Source organism: Rhea americana, unplaced genomic scaffold (genome assembly GCF_003343005.1).
Source record: "Rhea americana isolate MKP2758 unplaced genomic scaffold, rheAme1 scaffold_72, whole genome shotgun sequence".
Lineage (NCBI taxonomy): Eukaryota > Metazoa > Chordata > Aves > Rheiformes > Rheidae > Rhea > Rhea americana.
In genome coordinates this window covers 3740691-3761012 of record NW_028186890.1, presented here as the reverse complement: position 1 = coordinate 3761012, position 20322 = coordinate 3740691, and the positions used below count along the sequence as shown (strand labels likewise).

Below are 20322 nucleotides of genomic sequence, written 5' to 3'. Positions count from 1 at the left end.
CTGCTGACATCTCACCGTTAGCTTTAGTAGACCTAATTCTGCTTTCAGAACAGCAAAATTCAAATGCTGGTACCAGATAAAATTGAGTAAACGAGCAAATTCTCCTGACCAAAACAAACAAACAAACAAAMMAACCCACCACACAYTAGTTTTCATCCCTAGCAATCTTCCCTAGCAGCTGCAAGCACCCTTCTGAAAGTTTCTGGGAGGTCTGTCGGCTCTGTGCKCACGGAGTAACAAAAGCCTCTAATGACGCCTCTCAGAGAGGGAGATTAAATTTGTCAAATGGGGATAAGAAGTTGACGGGGGCCGATAAGGTTAGACATGCCAAGCAATTCAGCAAACAATTCTAGAAAGAACGATTAGATCTAGGCTAACTAAGTATGATAAATGCTGACTTTAACCCAATTACTTAYAACGATTTTAGAGGTCTGGGAAAAGCTGAGCACTACAGTACTGCAATCAATGCATAGTCTTGAAACTCAGGCTCTGTTCCTCCCCCACCTCCAAAAGAACCAGAAATTCAAGTTGAATGGATCTGGGAAAACAAAGGTCTTTGAATCCTGACCCTGCTGTAGAAAGGAGAGGGCAGATCATTTTTTCAAATTTCAAAACTTTTTCCTAACTCTATGTTAGGTCCTAGCAGCAGGAAACTCTGAATCCAATCCTGAATCTTTTTTTCCTCCATTTTGAAAAGTTAGCTTTCCTCAAAACTTTTATGGTCTTATATAAGCTAGAAGACAATGGAGTCATCTGCTTGGACTCTGCTGTTTCTGAAGACAGCCTTTTGCCCAACAAATAGCATCAACTAGAACAGTCAAAAGAAAATATTTGTCTTAGAGAAATGCTCCATTCCATATTCTTTAAACAAAAAGCCCAGGACCCCCGAGGTCATTTTCTACTGGAGCTGGTGCCTCCACTTCCTATGGGTCTGCACCTCTGCTCTGTGAGAGTGAAATTCACACCAGCCAGAGGCCAGCCAGAGGTCTGCAGGCCRCTCAAGCCACAAAGGCTTAACACAAAGATCAAGGGGTTTGTGAAGCCAAGACCATTTTCATCARATTTATAAAACTCTAGATTGAAAAAATAACCTAGCGTCTTAGCTACACAACACCCCATGACATTTAATAACAGCAAAGACAACAACTGTAGGTTAGGCCAGACAGTCTCTCAGTCAACTTGGCTTTGATGTATGTGGTTTCAATAATAAACTCATTTGCTGTTCTCATCCACATCCTGAGGCCTTATCCAGAAGAAATACTGGCTCCTTTTTCTGTTTTTTTYCAAAGCATCTTTCATTTATATCACGAAATATGTCAACCTAGCTTTTTTTCWTCTAATCTAATTTATGGTCCTAGCTCGTGGTAACATCAAAAGATTTCTTTAGTATTTTGGTAGAGAGCACACATACACATACTTTAACAAAAAAATTTTGGACACAGAAATTTCTGGGGAAATTGCTTGGAGAGATTTTTAAAAATTAGTGCTCTTGTTATTAAGACTTACAGAACATAAATACAGCTTTTTTTTTTCTCCAAAAATTTCTGAATGTTAAAAGAACTTCCAAGTTACAGCAAACTCGCAACCTCCAAACTCAAGGATTATTTGGTGGAAAACAGTATGAAAGTAATTTTTATTACAAGCCTCCACAGTTACAATCTTCTTTGAATTACACTAGATATTTAAAACAGAGCTGAATATAAACAGGATGCACCAGTACCATCTGTGCTGAACCAGCAAATTAAATATGAAGATAAACACAAGAATTCTGCTTTAAGATTATGTACCCCCTTATAACAGGAGCACGATGTTCTCTCCCTGCAATGCTTCCATGAGCCAGGGAATCTCTAGGTGCTACAGAGAAAGAGCTGGAGCTCTCAGAAGCATCTGGCTGCCCAGACCAGCATTTTCACCCCTGCCAGACCCCGCACGGTGCAGCCAAGCTCTGCACACTCAGGCCCTGTGTAACCAGGGTGGAGCATACCTACAGCCCTGCTAACAAGCTGCTTGGAGCAACTCTTTATTAGTAACAGCACAGTTTYGCGTCTAAGACTAAACAAGGTCCAGGCTAAGCTACCGTGCATCTGTAGTAGCGAGYAAAAATCCTCTAAATTATTTCTAGCAGACTCCAAGCAAGCACTACGCTGCCAAATGTGCAAATGTACAGATGTATCTCAGCATTCACAGACATCCAGGGAAGGAATGCTTAAGAACCTAATGATTTGCAGTTTTTCCCCAACAAGTTTGTTCAAGGAGGTTTGGCTGGCSACTGGAAGCAGAGTTTTGGATGGATTAAGTTCATTACCATTGATTTAGAAGACTTTGGATCTTGACAGCTTCATGACTAGAAATTCATGCTAGCTGGGGTTGAGCATGACTGATAAACTGGGAAAGGATGCAAGTGTGAAACAACAATGGCTAAAAGTTAGAATTATCAAGGGATAAACTACTCAAATGCACAGGTAATTCATTACCTCCAGGAGGGAGGTTGGGAAAGAAACTCTGTAAAACAACAACTCATCAAGYAAGCCAATAAAACATCCATCTTTAGCACTGGCTCTCTGAAAATAATAACTGGAGCAGAGCCTAATACTCTCCAGCTGCTCCTTCCCACCCTAAGCTCAGGGGCACTGATTTAAACCAAACAGGCCACAACTGCCACAGAAGAGCATCCCTCATCTTCCAGTGAGCAAGCAAAACAGTACCTCTGATACAAAAAGGCAAATAAGGCATAGAGCTGCTCCGGGCTCTTTTTCATTCCCCAGTTCACCCTGCGACATGAACACTTGCTGGGAATTAGTGTGGCACAATAATTATATTTTATTCCTTAAAGCTTTGCTGGACTTGGGTGACTAGGTGCTTATAGCCAAGAGGCAGGTGGAATAAWTTTGCTTGGCAAGAATTCAGAACTGGCAGTACCTTGAGGTACAGAAAAGCTCAGCAACCCGCAGAATTTTAATAAGACCCAGTCTGTGGCAAATTAYTAAAACCCCAGAACGGCATAAATTGAGAAATCCATATTAGGAAGTAGACATATGAAAGACTCTCTAGCAAGCCTGCTAGGACAATTTGAGGCAGCAGCAGGCCCCTGCTCACAGGGCAAGAAGCAGCAGCAAAAGCTGTCCTGGCCAACTCCACCCAGGCCAGGAGAACCACAGTCACAGCCTGCCACTTCTCCAGCCAGCACGGGCAGGCAGTAAAGTACAGTTCATCTGTGCTGTCGGATGTAGCTTCTTTATTAATACAGGCAAAATTAATCTTTGGGCACAGCAGCAGTTTAATTCAAAACATTAGAGATTATCTCCACCAAAGTGGTGAATTCACCTGTACATCCTAGAGAGGTAAAGAAGAGTATAGTCTCCAAAGAAATGAAGCTGCCTTTTTAACTTAATTATCAATTAMAGCATTTGTTGGTTTGCTCAAAAAGTGGCTAAGCACCACATTGCTCCAACCCTGAATTCCCACATAAGGTATAAGATTTATTTGGCCTCCAGCTTTTAAACTTTGCTAATGGCACATGCCTGTTACATAATTTGCATTTGCGGAAGAAAATGATTTTCATGAGGAAGTACTCAAAACCTGAACAGTGCTTCTGAAGTAGTTTGGCCCTCTCCAATCTTTGATTTCTTCTGCTGAATTCTTCTTTGAGAGYTTAGACTCATTTAAAAGAATTGCTAAATATAATAACCTCAAACAATAGGGGAGATAGCTCCACAGGAGTCAACTTGCAGCAGCATGCAATACCTCCTTACCAGAGGATTTCCTTTGCCTGCAATAACATTTCACACTGATGTTGCATTAGGTCATGACATTTATACTAGTGCTTGGGAAGAGTCCAGTGGTTTGTGGGGAATATCGGATCCTGTGAGAGACCCTCAAGCCCAGCTTCACCACAGACTTCTTGAGTTCTGCAGATGAGTAGTCTCTCTAGGCTTCTCCCCGCTCTACTGCACAGGGATGCTGCAAGTAGGCTTGCAAGTCACATGGAGGGTTGCACGAYTAAACTGAAAACCGGGGTGGATGAAGGAGGCTGGAATAGGACAGAGGGTCTTCAGGTGGAACTAAATGTAAGAGTCCCCACATACACGAACACATTACAGTGCATGGGAGGGCTTTATTATAAACTCCATGGTTGTTCTGATTTTTTCCAGAATAACTGAATCACAGGTGCTAAAGGCAAGTGAATGCCTAACCCCCACAAAGAAACTGCAAGCCCCAGCCCTGCAGGATATACTAGCACAAGTACTGTCTTACTCCAGTGGATACTGGTGACTTTCAAACCCTCCTACTGATGCTCTTCTACTTGTAAGACATCTGGGATTATTAAAAACATTCCTGATGAAATATCAGTATTTAGCTAAGAAATATATCTCCTGGCTTACACACTGACAATTATTTTGTCCTGGACAAAGGAGGAGCGAGCAACAATAGAGAACAACAATGGAGCAAACTGCAGGAAAAGGGAAAACCCAGCACCTCTATGTACCAGATAAACAGCAAGTCTGTGCTATCTGCTGGGCTCATAAATTGTGAAATACCTGGGAAAGTTAATGGTTGAGCAGAGTATGAAAAAAGAGATAAGAACAAACAAATGAATTTGAGGTGAAGTGGACAAGGATATCCCCCTTCTCCTCTCCAAAATATATATACATATATATATATACATATATATATATATATATATATATATATATATATACACACACACACACACACACAGTCATACTAACAAAGTAAACGCTGGGGAGAAAATTCAAGCTGGCTGAGGAGCAAACACTCGCTAATGCATTTACACTTTGCACAGTAATTTGGGGGAAAATTGTATAGACGTACCTGGGTGGAAGGGCAGTGTAGATTACACGGACAGGAAAGTGAGAGGAAATATATGCACCATAATTCCCTGTTAGCTCTTAACCCTAAAAAATAGGTTGGGATATTGCTCCCCACAGGAAAATAATCCAGAGTGTCTTTGGTATATTCCTTTCTCTAAGAATCAGAATCACTTTCTTKTCATTCCAAACAAAGATTTACAGTGGGCTTTAATTCCCTGAAACGGAGCAGGCTGCACTCTGTAAACGGACATGGAAACTACGCAGACAAGACTGCTATTGAGATAACATTTACTTTAACTCTAATTTTCTGGTGACACATAGAAGTGTTTGAAAATAATAAAGGTTGTCAAATTTTATGGTGACACATAGAAGTGTTTGAAAATAATAAAGGTTGTCAAAATATTTTTCATAGACTCCTACACACAGAGCATTTACAAGACCGGCACAGTTTCCTATCCAGCTGGTGCACTAGCTGCTACCAAAAGATCCTCCGATTGCTAAGATGCCATCCCAGCTTCAGCAGGAATTCGCCTTCTCACTCCAGGCCAAAATAATCTGTCCTTTTATTTTTACATAGTCAACTGTTCATTAGCAAACACAACGTCCTACATTCTCAGGAGTTGGTGTATTTGGTTAGCAGAGTGGCTCTCACATAAGGGGCAATCAGTGACCCCAAAAGTCTTAACTACCCCAGAACAATGGCAGGGGAAAGTATTATAGCTGTATAATACACAATGCCTCTCTGACTAGCCTGGGGAGGGCAAAATGAGATGCAATGCCCTTGCTTTACATCTCTTTGCCATGGATGTAGAAAGCAAGGGTATGGGGGATTTCCACTTTTGCTATACATCAACAGCAAGATGGACAAAATAAATTTAAGATGCATTTTCAGTTTGAAAATGCCAGGTTCATTCCAATCAGATAAGACACAGTTCCCATCCTTGGCTTGGGATACAAGCTCTGAAACAGAGTTTGTGAGGTTCTTTATTTCAGACCTTCATTCAATGTCTTAATGATTTTTTTTAATTAAATTACAGATGTAAAAAGGGAAATAAACAAAGAAAACTCAAAAACCCCAACAGGGTGAGGCACTCATGCTCTCTGCCATAATAATGTTCGCTAATTAAAACACAAAGCAGCTAGGGCTGCAGGATTAATGGACACGGCTTCCTCTTTTCAAGTCTCGCCTGCTGACAGATCGCCTCATTCCTTTCTCGCTCTTGAACCTTTCAGGGGAAAAAAAAAATCCAGTTTGCTTATCTTACAGTGTGGAGTTGCCGTGGAAACCGCATCCCCCTGTGAGATGCTCTGTCATAACATTTCAGCACTGTATAGGGGGCTTAAAGACACAGCATCCTCTGCTCTGAGGGCTTCTGAGTCAGCCAGAGTCTTTGCAGATGAGCAGCTGTCAAACCTGGTGAAAGTTTGGAGTTGGGGGAACAGACAGAAAGAACAGCAAAAAGATTCAGCTACCTGGTTATTTGCAAAAGTCTGGTTCTTATATTGGTGGTGAACATTGATCAACAAATACTTCGATTTGGTGCAAGATGCATTTTGCTTTTTGGAGAACTTGCCCCTGGACCGCCTGTTGAAAAAAAGAGTATTGGCACCAAAACATAACCCCGTCACTCTAACATAGGTTAAGCACAAAGCACCTCTTTAGTCAGGGTTTTATGTCAGTTCAGCCTTTGAGTCCTACTTTCTCAGTCCTTTTGCAAAAAAGCAGAGGAAGAAGTAGCAAGCATAATAATTACCCATAATGGGAACAGGCCTCCTATAGCCTGCTCCTTAATTACAGGGATGGCTTCCAGGCTGTAATCACTAGGGGTCCAGATGGAAGTCCTCCAAGCTCTTTGAGGGACAGAATGTGTCAGTTATTAATTAAACATATGAGGCAATTAGCCTCAAAACTTCGTAGTAAATCATTACAGCCGTGTTACTTTCACTTTTTCCTTTGGTGAGTATAAGTCAAATGCACAGTACATTTCCCAGCTGGAGGGGGGGGTCACAAGGACTGTAGCCAAAAAGCATTCCCTAACAAGACCTTTGTTGCTGGGTGGGAAAGAGTATCTGCAGAAAGCTTGTTTTTAAGAAGTCAACTACTTCACAGTCACATCCCCCATGAGAGACGATGAATTCTGTGTACAACAGCTACTCGATGCTCCAGTCATTCGTTGTGCAAAGCAGCTGAATTCTCTCTACCATCCCAAAGAGCAGCCTGGAGTTGTTCTGGCACACTAGAAGAGACCACTCCTGTGGTTAACACCGCCCATATTCCATCATCAGCTACTGACTTTAACTCACTGCGCGAGACTTTGTCAAGGCTTCTAGCTCGGTAGACGCCAATCCATAGGACCCTGTTGCTGGTTGGTCAGACATATGAGAACAAGATGCTGTGATAGCATTCTTTGTCTATCGCCAAAATTAAAATTCAGGTCAAAAATCACCGTATCTGTTAAAACCTGGTCAGTGATTTATACCAGTACTTGTATTCACACATCAAAACTCCCCTCAGTCACATCAAGATAACCTGAGGTCACTGTGTTACTATTCCACATTTACTCTATCTGTGCCTCAGTACCACATTTGAAGATTCTATAAAACTCAGTTTATTTCCCTACACTTCTCTCATGTGYAGCTGATGAAAGATGCACCAACTCATTAATGACAACAGTAAGAACTGCACAGTGACCTTACCTTGGTTTTACACTAACGCCTAAAGCACTTTGACCCCTTCTCACACATTGTAGCATGCCTGAAGAACACACTTTGAGAAAGCACACAGGAAGAGCACAGAGGTACACGTGCATTCTGTAGTCACCTGCTGTAAGCTCCCACTGGTACTTCTTAAGGAATCAGGTACGTCGGGTCTCCCAGCAGTAAGCGATGGTTGCTTGCACAGTTCAGAGAGCACGACAGTCTAAAGGGGGACCAAGCCCACGGAAGGTTATCAAAGCTGGAGAGGAGAAAGTGCTTATCCTCTTGCTAAACAAGAGAATAGAATAGAGCAGATAGCATGTCAGGCGGCCATTCAGCTTTAGGACAGTTACATTTAACAGAGCAACAAATGATTCATGTAAAAAATAGTACTACTTTGTGTGCTAGCAGAATCCTTTCATTTAGAAATATTTTCCCTTTCTGCTCACCTGGTCAAATCTTAAACATAAAGTGACCTTCCACGGCAAGCCATAAGCTTTATGACCAAAAACTGGATACATAGTTTGCCATGTTCACCCCATCCCTGTCCCTGTGATGGTAGCTCAGGTTTGACCCTGTGAATGCCAGGTAAGCAAAAAGAAACAACAGACATTTAAATGTGAAATTTTCACATACGTCTTTGTGAATTCTACCAAATTCAGACTGAAATACTGAGTAGCAAGAACTTTAGAATGTATTTCAAATAAATTAAAAGCTTTATTYTCAGAATCAGGTAGATTAAATATATGCAACCACACACATCATATTTAATGGGACTTTTAATAGAATTTTCCTYTTCTTCATTAGGCTGGAGCAAAATTTTCTAAATAGCCCTTGCCGTTCTCAACATAGACTTGACAACATTTGTTCTGCAGCTCAAAGAAAAAGCCGATGTGCAAGGAAGAAGAGAAAGTTTATCCTCAGTAAGAATATGAATGCACGTTACTCTTACGTATTTTTAAGGTACTTTCCAGAATAAAACAGGAACTAAGTCACTTGCCATCATCTACTCCCAGGTAGGGTGTACAAATACGTTCAGCAGACTGTCATTTTTAAGCTAGGCTAGAAAGCTGCTGTAGAGATCAGTCATCCTGTGGCCTTGCCTACAGTAGTCAGTGTTACAGCAGAGGCAGTATTTCTATTTTCCATAAGAGAAAAGAATATACTAAAGACAATTTAAAAAAAGTTAACAACATGAGTGCATTTAAACCTTGAGAGTCCTTCACATTMATAAAAGCAGGGAAGTTGTGCAGCATACAGAAGGTTACCCAGGAATGACCTGATGCAAACAGGCATCAAAATCAACATCAAACGAATAATTCCTAATTAAACATGCTTGGGATTTTGTCAGTCTATTATTAGGCTATTGATGATTTTTCTGGTTTCCCAGAGCTCAGGCAGGAATAACAGCATTAAATATTCCATGTGCACTCAGAAAAAAAAAAGAAATGAGGAAGAACTGTCAGAAGTAACTTCAAATAACTCTTAAGACCCTATAGCATACTTACAAAAAAGTGGAACTTCGTCTCAGCCAATTAAGAACATACTGTCACTGCCAAACAAGTGCCAGGAACATTGTGGTTAAGAAGATTGTTTTCCGGAGGCAACTGGCAAGAAGCAGTGCCACTTTGTGATGCACAGGCAGACTGCTTTTTGTCCTTCAGAGGGTTGTTTTTTCTTTTTTTTCTTTCCTTTTTTCTTTTTCTTTCTTTTTTTTTTTCTTTTTTTTCTTTCCTTTTTTTTTTTTTTTTGGATCAGTTCTGGGCCTCTCTGCCTAATTGCACCCACTTTATCTGTGAAGCGAGATTTATAATGGAACATAATTTCAAAGAATTAACTTTGATGCTGGTACAAGGCCCATCCAGAAGTGACAGCGAAAAATTTGTATTAGCTGATGTTCCTGCCAAAGAGTAACACAGAAGCGTATTACGCAGGCAATCAAGCTCTCAAATTAGTGACGATTTTCACCCCATGCCACTTTATTGCTTTTCACGATGGGAAGCAGCAGCAAAAAGCCACGAGGCTTTCAAATCCTATTATTGAAAGGGGCGAACAAAGTCCCTGTTCAGGTAAACKTCAAAGGCAATGACAGCTGAAGACCACAACAAAACTGGAGGAATGATCTRTTGACTAGGATCCTTACTGAAAGTTCTCAGGAAACTTTTAGTCCAGACAGAGTGCCTAATCCACAGGGCTRGACAAGCACCAGGCTTCTCCTCTCCTCCCCACCAAAGGGATCTCTGTGCTGTGTCCAGGCAAGGCTGAACCATCCTGGGAGCCTCGGCCACATTCGTTTGGCACTACGGTCTCTGGGGAGGCACGCAGCCACAGGACGAGCAGGACTCCCTAACCTGCAAGACAGGGATAGTCCTGTTCCCCTCGGCAACGTGCAAGCCCTTGCTGCAACTCGGGACTGCCTATGGGGACTGTCGCGGGCCTAACCCAAGGTTTTAGATTTGTGTTYTATTGCATGGAGGTCCCCAGTACTAAATTATAGCAGTAGCCACCACGCTTTCATTTGCAAAGGGAGATAAGTAGGAGGACAAGCCTGAGCCTGGACTTCCTCTGCCTCAAGTCTCTTGACTTAGAGCAGAAGTGTACAAGATTTTACATATGTAAACATGCACATGCTCACAGTGAAACTATGGTGCTTAAAATACTGGCATCACTGTGCTTCGCTCCGAGTGATGCTAGTGCCTGATCTAAACCACCGGAAGCAACAGAAGACAAATAAAGCCAGGGGCAAAAAACAAACAAACAAACAAACAACAAAAAAACCCCACAACAACAAAAAGAAACCAGGCCCTTTTCCTTCAACACAAGAAAGATTTTCYTTTCAACACAAGAAAGCTTCTTCGCAATCTCTCATCTGAGAAACGCTCGAAGGTGCAATCCAGCATTAAAAACACACTGTGATGTGCTTAACAGAAAACAAGCCTAGAAACAAGCCCTCTACTCCAGAAAGCCTGTGACACATCACAGTCACTGTAACTAGAAAGTTCACGGTGATTTGGCGTCACTTCAGAGAGACCCTGCCTCCCCAGATCTTGAGCAGTTCCCTGTCTACTGCCCTCTCTCACGTACCGCTGATGCCTCCCTGCAGCTCGTTAGGTTCTTTCCTTTCTTACGTCTTGTAGGTTGGCACCTGAATCCTGCAGGCCACTGCCAGCTACAGAGTTGTTTCTCTTTAGAGGAAAATCTTCCTTCCATGTGCCTATGAGTTAAAACTAGAATACACTTTTTTTTTGTTTATTTTCTGCTTTTTACCACTGTGCTTCCACACGGCTTAAGTGTTGGCCTCAACTATAAACCTCTCTACATAGTGTCTTTTAAAACTATTACTCAGCAACACTGCATACCTCTGTTCCCAGTGTACATGGCCATTCTTACTGCTGAATGGAACTAGTTTACGGAAAATACTCAATTATCCCAACACTCCCAACTGCTACTGAAAAAAGGCACTGCAGTCAGAGGAGGYGAGTGAGACTTACTCTCAGATCAACTCTGATACAGAAATGCCTCAGTCATATCATGTACTCCTGTGAGTAGAGAGACCAGGCTGACAGTCTGGGCTTGCCAACTCTGTGTCATCCTTTCTGTTTCACTTGCTAATTGAGTCAAGAAAAGCTTTTTATGGTAGCTAGCAGAAGCAATAACAGTAACTTGAGATACGCTCATGCTACACTCACTTTGCTAGTTTGGATTAATCGTTTACTTCATAAATTTTCAAAGTGGGCCCTTCCACCAGGGAACACTACAAGATCTTGCTGTCACCCCTCTCTTCTGTAGCATGAGCTCCTTTCCCATGGAGATCCCCCTGCTAAGCCCTCTATCTACTCAGAGGAATGCACAGAAGGGAGATTAGACCAAGACAGCTATCTTTAAGGACCCCGAAAGACCTACTCAGTAGTTTTGCTAGGGAATAACTGTGACTCAGCCAATTCTGCAAACTGGTCAGTCCGAAGTACAGCATACAGGGAATGGTAAAGATTTTTAGGGTACGACTTTGAATAGTTGCTGTATGCTAACATATGTGTGCAACTTCACTATCAATGCTGCAATACGGGGAGTGATGCATCCAGTCAGGGTGGGCTCTTGCAGAAGCAGCAAAGTAAATTACAAGATTGTCTTTAGTGCCATTACAGAAAAACAACAGCTGGAGACCAGATTTTGATACACAAAATGCTCACAGAGAACAAGTGAGCACCATACTCTAATTGACATAACGAAGAACATTTAACATACATATAGCTGGGGTGTCTGATAGCGTAAGAGTCCATTAAAGGACCAAAGGCTGCCAAAAATATCCTTCAACAGAAAAATGAAACAAAACACAACAGCAACAAAAAACTACATGAAGGCACACGCAACAGAGGAGAAAAAAAAAAAAAAAAAGCTACCCGCTACTGTGCACAAGAGGCCGCAAATCATACGGAGGAGCCCTCGGGACCCTAGGTTCTACTGCTGGACACATCTGTGGAACATGCAGCAGTACCAGATCAAACATACCACAAYTAACTGAACAGTATGCTTGTATGACATGGTAGTGCTATGTGGAGATACAAGCTGAGGTCCCAGCAGCAACATGAATGCTGCATYCTACCTATTAAAGGCTTTGTTTACTCAATCATATTGATGTAGCTGCACTGCTTCCAGTTCCAGAAGCTGCTTGCTAAATGCCATCTCTGGCTTCTCCTCATGTGGTATAGACAGAGGTAAAACTCACTTTTATACCTCTATAAAACTTTCTCCTCTCTGTACTTCCATTTCTCTCATTGTAAAACGAAGAGCAACATCAGTTAGGTCATCCAGCAAATGTAAAGTGGTTACAGTTATTGTTTTCTTCTAAAAGGGGCACTACAGCCACCAAGGTACCATCATAGTTAGTGATTTCAAGTCTAATGGAGCAGGAAGCCACAAACTGTGCAACAGAAGTTTTGCAGAATACTCACACTAAGTATGCCAAGTGCACATTAGGCTAGAAGCAGCTATGGCTATACTAATTTCAAGGTCCTCAAGATGACTTTCACATGTGCCTGACGGAACCTGATGCAACGACCCCTTCATTCAACACCTCCTGATCTTGACTGAAGCAGACTGCTTCAGCATTTCTCACATACTAGGCATGCAAGTTCAGAAACTATGAGAGCTTCCTTCAGGGGAATGCTCATGACCTTCCAGCTTGCTTTAAGCATCATACTCAAAAGCCTCAGAGCTTCAGAAAGCTATCTAGGAGCACAGGGTTGACTGAGCCAGACCACCTCCGGAACCGCAATACCACTAAGAGCAGGATTGTGTTTTTCCTTTCGTACTGACCAGGCTGTTGGAGCTGGCAGAGGGGAGCCCAGACTAGGAATCAGGAGCTGCCACTCATATTGCTGGCTCTGGCACAGTCTTCCTTATCTAGTCACATGCAACTCTGTGCCTTGGCAACTCCCACAGCAGCCCACTGTGCTTCTATGTCTCAGTTCCCTCATCTGTATAACAGGGGGACACAAAGCATTTCTGTACCTCACTGAAGGGCTGTATTACCTATGGTTTGCAGGCCAGTAGAAAGAGAGAAAATAGTACGCTGCTTTGAGAGACATCAAGACACAAGCTCTAGTCCTAACTTGAAAGATATAAGAAAGTTAGTATCTTTGAGCTTKCTTTATCCCTCATCAGCAAAATCCACCCACACCTGTAATTTGCTTTGAAATCCAGGAAAAAGCACCAACTATTCAGGATTAGCTGCTGCTGCCTTAGATGTGGACTATCCACATCTAAGAGTATTTAATCTCTGCAGACATGAACTTGCTCTATGGTTTGGGAAAGTACCAGTTCCACAGTAGCACAGCACTGCCTTTTGAAAGCCTTACTGAGGCCTGTACTACCTGAACTTGCCCACCTGAACTTAGATTTTAGACCAGAAAAAAATATATATACTACTGTGAAATGCATAAAACATGTCTGAGCAAGTTATTACCAGAAGATTTGCCTGCGAACATCTAACAAAAATGAAGTTTACGTTAAATACACACTGAGGATTTTCTTTCTTCTGAGGGYAATCAACATCTGGGTTCCTCTGCCCCAGGAGGTACTGGCACAATCCACTCTGATTAGACTCAGAAGGGGGAGCAAACAGACAGTTACTCTGATAACAATCTTATCTGAGGATAGAAACGAGATTAGCTGCCTATCCACAGTGATTCTCCCTCAGATATGCAGTTATAAAAGGACTGACTAACACAGGATAGAGAAAGAATTTCTCCACAGAGTATGTTGGCAAGTAAAGTAAGGTGAAATTCTTCTCCTAATGGTCCCTTGCAACAAGCAAGAATTATCTGTTAGGATGAAGTGGCCATAAACAACACTGGCTCCTGACTAGATGTCTCCCTGAAAATTCAGTGGGGAAATTTGTTTTTCCTGGTTTTCTACTTTTATATAGAATCTTAGAAGTCGCAAGGAGCAAGTAAGATTGGCTAGTGCCTTCCCTGCCAGTGGAGAACAACCCCCTCCAGCTATGATTTCTACAGTTGATTTTATTTTTGTAGTCTTCTCTCAGAATTCCCAAATGATGGAGCATGCATTAGCTTTCTCTGAATCTAATGAACATTACTGCTATGAAGTTCCCCCAAATCAGTTTTGATTTTTTCTGTAACTTTTTCCCATTCTTCTTAATTACTCCCTTTACAACACCCAAACTAATTCCTCTCCCCAGGTGTTTACAGCCTTCATATCTCTGGCATGATCTCAAGTAACAGACAGGGCACATCAAGGGATATTAGCCAAACAGCCCTGAGATAAGGATCCCAGGTAAATCTGTACTTAAATCCCCGAAAGGATAATTACTATAGTAGTAGGATAGAAGTCAAACTGCTCAAGAGTTTGCTTATACTATACCTATACTAACAGGTTTATACTTCAGGCTTATAAATATTCTTGCAATAAACACAATAGACCAGCCTTCCAGAAATGCCAACTTTATTGCTGTTAATTCTGGATGTTTTAGGCTCTGCAATGACTGGGAGTGGGGAGAAGAAGAGGGCACTTCAGCAACCCAGCTACAGAGCTGCTACTGGAAACCAGCCTTTCACAAACCCCTTATGCTGCCCATTTGCAGAAGGGGAACAAAGACCTACAGAACACACACAAAACTCCACCAAAAATGACACACCCAAAAAGAACAAAGATTTCAACAGATTGAGTAAATCATACTGATGGCAGTTTAAAAACTGAAAAAGGAAAAGCTGCTAGCAAAGAGGCAGTGTTAAACTTCCTTCATGCAGTAATATGACAGCACTTTTCTTCAATATCTGCAGTTTTCTTTACACATCTATTTAGACTAAGAAGAATATCCTTATAAAGATATCTAAGTAAGCATGCACAACAAACGACCAACTGCCATACTTCTGCTGTGCTCATCTCAACTCACAGCATTTGTTTAGTTATAATCCTTCATATAGGAAGTTTATTTATGCAGACAGGGGATTTCTGGAATTCTGCAGGATTAGTTGATCTGCAGCATATGAATTTTAACATCATGAATTACGCTGCCTGGATATTCAGTGCCTAGAGTAAATATTTGTGCCGAGGAAGGTTAAACAGATTAGCCCAGAGTGCTCTGCTTATTTACTCAGAAGCTTTAATATTGTTCTTCATTATTTAAGAAGCCGAGCTTAAAAGAAAAACCGCATACAACAACAAACCAGACATACTTACCCAGTCTGAAGTGAGACAGCAGCAAGACTTCTGTCATCTTCAGCCTGGGTACACATGTGAAAGCCCCACCCTGAACCACAGATCTCGCACTCCTGGACCTTACTGTAGGAAAGGTGCAGAAAAAACCCCAGCTTCCACACASGCTTGCTGCTCCGAGTTCCAGCTGCACCAGGAAATGGGATAAACAAGATCTCCCTCCACTCACCCCCTCCTCCCCAGGTTCTGTTCAAAAGCAGTAATTGGTGTGAAAACCATTTGCAGTTCAGTTATATTTGAGATGTAAAGAGGCAGTTGCCCACAAGCCTGTTTGAGACTAGATTGTATCCACCAGTGGAGGAGATTTCCAAAATCTCTCAGCAGTGCCACAGCTCTGTTTCCATCAAAATCAACAATAAATTCCCACCCACTATAGGCAGAGCACTGTGAATCTGGTTCCAACTCCTGATCCCACACGGTATATCCTCCCAGCTCGCAGTGCTGCTTTCCTACAGCACGCCAAGTGCCTGATCCAAAGCCCCGTCACTGCCAATAGGCTTTGGATCAGGCTCTAAAGGAACAGCAGTTAAGCATAACAGATAGGAGGCTCAACTGTTCGATTTCACCTTTGGATACATGCAGATTAAGAGTTAAAGCAAAATGATAAGCAGTTTAATAAGAAGAGACTGCTTGCGTACCAGCAGTTACAAAATTAGCACAAGCTAAGAATTCACGAAAGAACAGGAAGGCACTGAGAGTTTATGTTTCATTTGTTCAGTTTCAACTTCTGAATCAATCTTATTTAAAATCATAGACATTACAAAGTTTGCTATTAATGTACCAGGAAAATAAGACTTGTATCTCCACTGAATGCCTCTGCAGGAAACTATTCCCACTCTCTGGTTTTCCACCCTCTGCTACTGTGTGCTATCCATCCTCACTGAGTTTTGTGTCTTGTTYACTGCACTCTCAAGGATACTCATGGAGAAGGTGGGGGGGGACGAAAAAGCAAGCCCAACCCTGAAAACCAYATTTTTTTCCTTAAGAAGTCTCCAGGGATTCTTGAGAAAAATAAAGAGCAAGTTCTCCAGATCCTTATCTCATGCTATTTTTGACAGGCTTTTGTTTTGTTTCTTTGCTCRTCGTCTTTTGGATTAAAGGACCTTTACAGATAGTGCACACATGCAAGCAGATCATTCACCCCACCAGATTTCTGACCCTCAGCACTAGGCAGGGGCAATCTCCCCATGGCAGACCCACACGATTCAATTGTGGAGGTGTCCAGGGAAATCACAGCTCAGCCAGAACTGCAGAACCAAGCACAGCAAAGGTTTTACAGAAGACAGTTTGCAAAAAGTAGTTTTAGAAACATAACGCATCAATCTGAAGTGAATTCCATCCACAAGCACTGCCAGCACAAGTCCCCCTTGGGACAGGCTTTAGCCCTAAACAGCACCCAAATGGCGCAGATTTACACGTCAACATCCTTCGTTTCAACAGCCAGTCTAGAGTCACATTGTGGCTTCTCACACTGCTATGGTTGGAAACACTGTTATACTTCAGCAGACACAGCTTATGCTTACCCTGAAACTGTCGGTGATGACTAAATTAACTTTAACAAGATAAAAAGGACAGTCTGCTTCCCCTGTTTGACCTTCTTACATCTGCTGCCAGTCCAAAGCCTTCCTCCTCTTCTCTCCCAAGCTCAGCTCCTCCTCAGTTAGGCTGCCCTATTAACCTTCTCCGTATCCCACCCATCCAAATTTGCACATTATTAAGCATCCAAAGCCTTCTGTTCAAGGTCCTTAAACAAAATCATAGCTGCTGCATTTCCTAGCAAGAGATGCCTTATACCCTGTAATTATTTAGGGCAGCTTTAATAGGCTCATTTCTCCCAAACACAAAAACAGACAAATTCAAGGACATGTCCTTTCCTGAATTCCACAGAGCAAGATAAAGTAAGCACAAGGCTCACAGGCTTATCTCAAAGAAGGTTTTCCCCCATTTTCCCACCCAGTGAAAAACTAGTCATTTACCACTGAGGCATGGAATAGGTTAAAGTTTCTCCTGTCTTGTCTCAGCTCCCTTTGCAGATTAGGGGAAAACAATGAAGTCTCCGCACTTTGTGATATTGCTAATGCTTCCTGTGGGGATAGCAGCGCCTGCTGCAAAGAGGATTATGATTACGGTTTAAGAGGAGTGTGCACTATACTGCCACAAGAGGCAYAGACTTATCAGGAAAGAAACCAAGCTGCCCCCAAACTATGCACGCGGGACTCCTGCCTGCCTTCAGTTCTGGCTGATGGCTCTGCTTCAGATCACATACCTGCTTATCAGGAGCGATAAAGCAGCAGTTGAGCTTGTTGGAGGTGTATATGGGAAAATAAATGGGTAATGCTGTGCAAGCAACTTGCATACATTCACTATCAGAACACACAGCAATGTTTATGGATCATCCCACCACATTTATCTGTATSAAAAGATGGAGCTGGTCAGGGTACATCAGAACAGAGGGATGCACAGTCCTGGTCACAGCTGGGAAATCTTGAAGGAAAAAACATTGGTGGAGTTGTGTTAGCTGTGATGACTGGCTGGCCTAATGCATGCAGAATTGCCAATGCTTTTTTAAAAAAACAACAAAAACAAACAAACAAAAAAAAAACGCACATCATCAGTTAGGTCTGCTTTGAGCAGAGGCAGCTCTAAAGTGCAGCTTCAAGCAGCAGGTGAAGTGTATCCATCAGACCTTTCAGTCTTACTGCTGAACAGAGCGCTGACTCAACTGGGACAAGAGTAAGAAATTGCCTCTGAGTGTTCATAAGACATCCTGCCCATCACTGGGCTCTCAAAGGTACTATCAGCAAGATAGCAGCTTACTCACATCCATACATTTCCACTAGCAATTACAAAACAGACGTAGCGCAATTACTTTTCTGTAATACCAAAAGCTTCAGCCAAACCAGCCATCAAGGACTGACTTCAAGGAGTGCCTGGCTTAAGTGGCARGATGCACCCACCAGCTAATGCCTATGTCAGCTTGACACTTCTTCCCCTAATGGTTTCATGGTTCAGGACAAGGGAACTCCAGGTCTGATGCTGGCTGGTCTCGCATATGGGGGAGAAACATCCTGCTGATGTGACACAGAGGATTTTTTTATTATTACTTTTATTTATTTTATGGCATCACCATCATTATTTTTCTCCAAGCTATTCATTAAGCTGATGCAAACTGAAGTTTACTAACATTCCCCTTACCCCCAATTCTGGTCAAAGGGGTTTAGTAGCTCCTTAGCTGCTTGTTATTGGCTAGAACAGAACAGCATTAAGGCATGCTCCCCTGGATTTTTGTAAGCGTAGAAATCACTGAGCTTCACTCACCCCAGGCCCTTCCCCGAGTGGCACTGTCTCATTACTCAGTGTTGTTCCAAGCAGCCTTTACCACCTCCTGCCACACACCAGGAAAGCCACAGACCAGACCAGTCCCTCCAACCAGTCACAGTGCTGAACAGAGCAACGTTATTAAAATGCCCACGAGGCTCTTCAATGAGATGTCGCATGCCTTAAACCAAGCTGTCTGGCTCCTGCAGAGGGCTAAGATCTCTTAGAGCCAGTGAAAGCTAAATGCTCTTAATTAGCCAAAACAAACCTTCTTGTGCTGGTACAGTTCACACAGCTCTCTACTAGCCTTCTCTGCTGGGTGCCGGACTCCACTGGTTTCCCACTCTGTCCACTTTTCCCTACTATTAATCTCTGTGGAAGAAAAGACAAAAGAGAGATCAAGCTGAAAGACAAAAGATCATGCTGGTTTAAGGTCTCTAAAAACATTACACAAACTAAAACAGGAACTTTCCCATTAGCTTTCAACAAACTAGTACTTTAGGGRACATGCAGAGATCTGAATTTCAAATCACTGAATGCTTTTGACACTTTCCCATCCTGAGGAACAAAGGGGACAGAGATGTTAGCAGTAATAAATGAAATAAAGCACCGTATTTCAAATCCTTATCAAGCCATCACATGGGCTCTGAGCCTTGGGGAAGGCAAAACTCATCTGTTTTTCTACTTCATATCTTGAGAGCAAGTTGGTATAGCAAACTTAAGCTATGCAAAGAAACTTCACACCTCAGAGGAAATCTCCTGCTTTGCGATAATGAGGGCCTCGCAGACAGTCACTGTAAATGCTTTGACGAATATCTGTTGTAAGAGGATTACTGAGATTATTTGGTAACAGGTTCTGCATAAGGTGGCTAAGAGGAAAAGCAATCTTAAAGAGGAGCAATGCAAAAAAAAAAACAGCAGCACAAAAACAATCAAAAGAAGTTCATAAAGATGGGGGTTCAATGAGTAGGCTTAAGAACAAATAAATTGATAAAGTGGATTTATGTTTGGAAAAAGGTGCCTCATCACCACCTCTGCAGACAAGTCTTCTGCATATTGACAGCATGGGTACTGACTTGCATCAGCAAAGCCAGGACAAGATTTCCACACATTACATCTAGTCAATACGCCTCTGCTCCTTCCAGCCTCAATAGCTCAGATAGAGTCCCTGACTGACAGGGGCATTCATCATCATCCTATAGAGACCTTTGATGTCCTCTGCAAAGCAGACCCATTCACAGGCTGGGCTGTTGATTTTAAACAAAAGAAAAGCACAGAGAGCAAGCACATCGTTTTGCCAAGCTACCATTAGCAGTGATGCAGATGGAAGAATGTTTGGCAAAGGGCAGCTCTCAAAATTCAGCAGGACCAGTAAAAACCACTATCTAAGATGATGGTGGAAGCATGGGATCACTAGCAAATGTGCAAGTAAACTTTACACCTCCTTCCTGTTCGCAAAGGCAGGGCTAAGCCTGCCAAAACTCTACCTTACTCAACACCTAATTGTATGTATAAATTATTTAGATAGTTAAATGTCTGACTTTCAGTCCAAACCAGRTCCACAAAAAGGAGGGGGGAAATCCACACAGTTTGCAGCCAAATTAATCAGGAAACGTAAAAACAATTCACCTTAAAACATGGCATTTTCGAAATGTAGGCCTTACTGTTAAAGGCAGATTCATTTTACGACCTGCATGAAGACTCACCATCTCATTTCTCCTGGGTCATATTTAGTACA

At 42.3% G+C, this 20322-nt stretch overlaps 1 protein-coding gene across 2 annotated transcripts in view; it reads right to left on the bottom strand.

Moving 5' to 3' along the window:
* The window catches only part of TSPAN18 (tetraspanin 18), a 101218-nt gene extending 82280 nt beyond the window's left edge, over nucleotides 1-18938 (bottom strand). For both annotated transcript variants that reach the window (XM_085321868.1, XM_085321867.1), the window contains exon 1: nucleotides 18853-18938. The gene's annotated coding sequence lies outside the window, so the exon portion shown is untranslated. The remainder of the gene's footprint in view (nucleotides 1-18852) is intronic.
* Between the last annotated feature and the right edge of the window lie 1384 nt (nucleotides 18939-20322).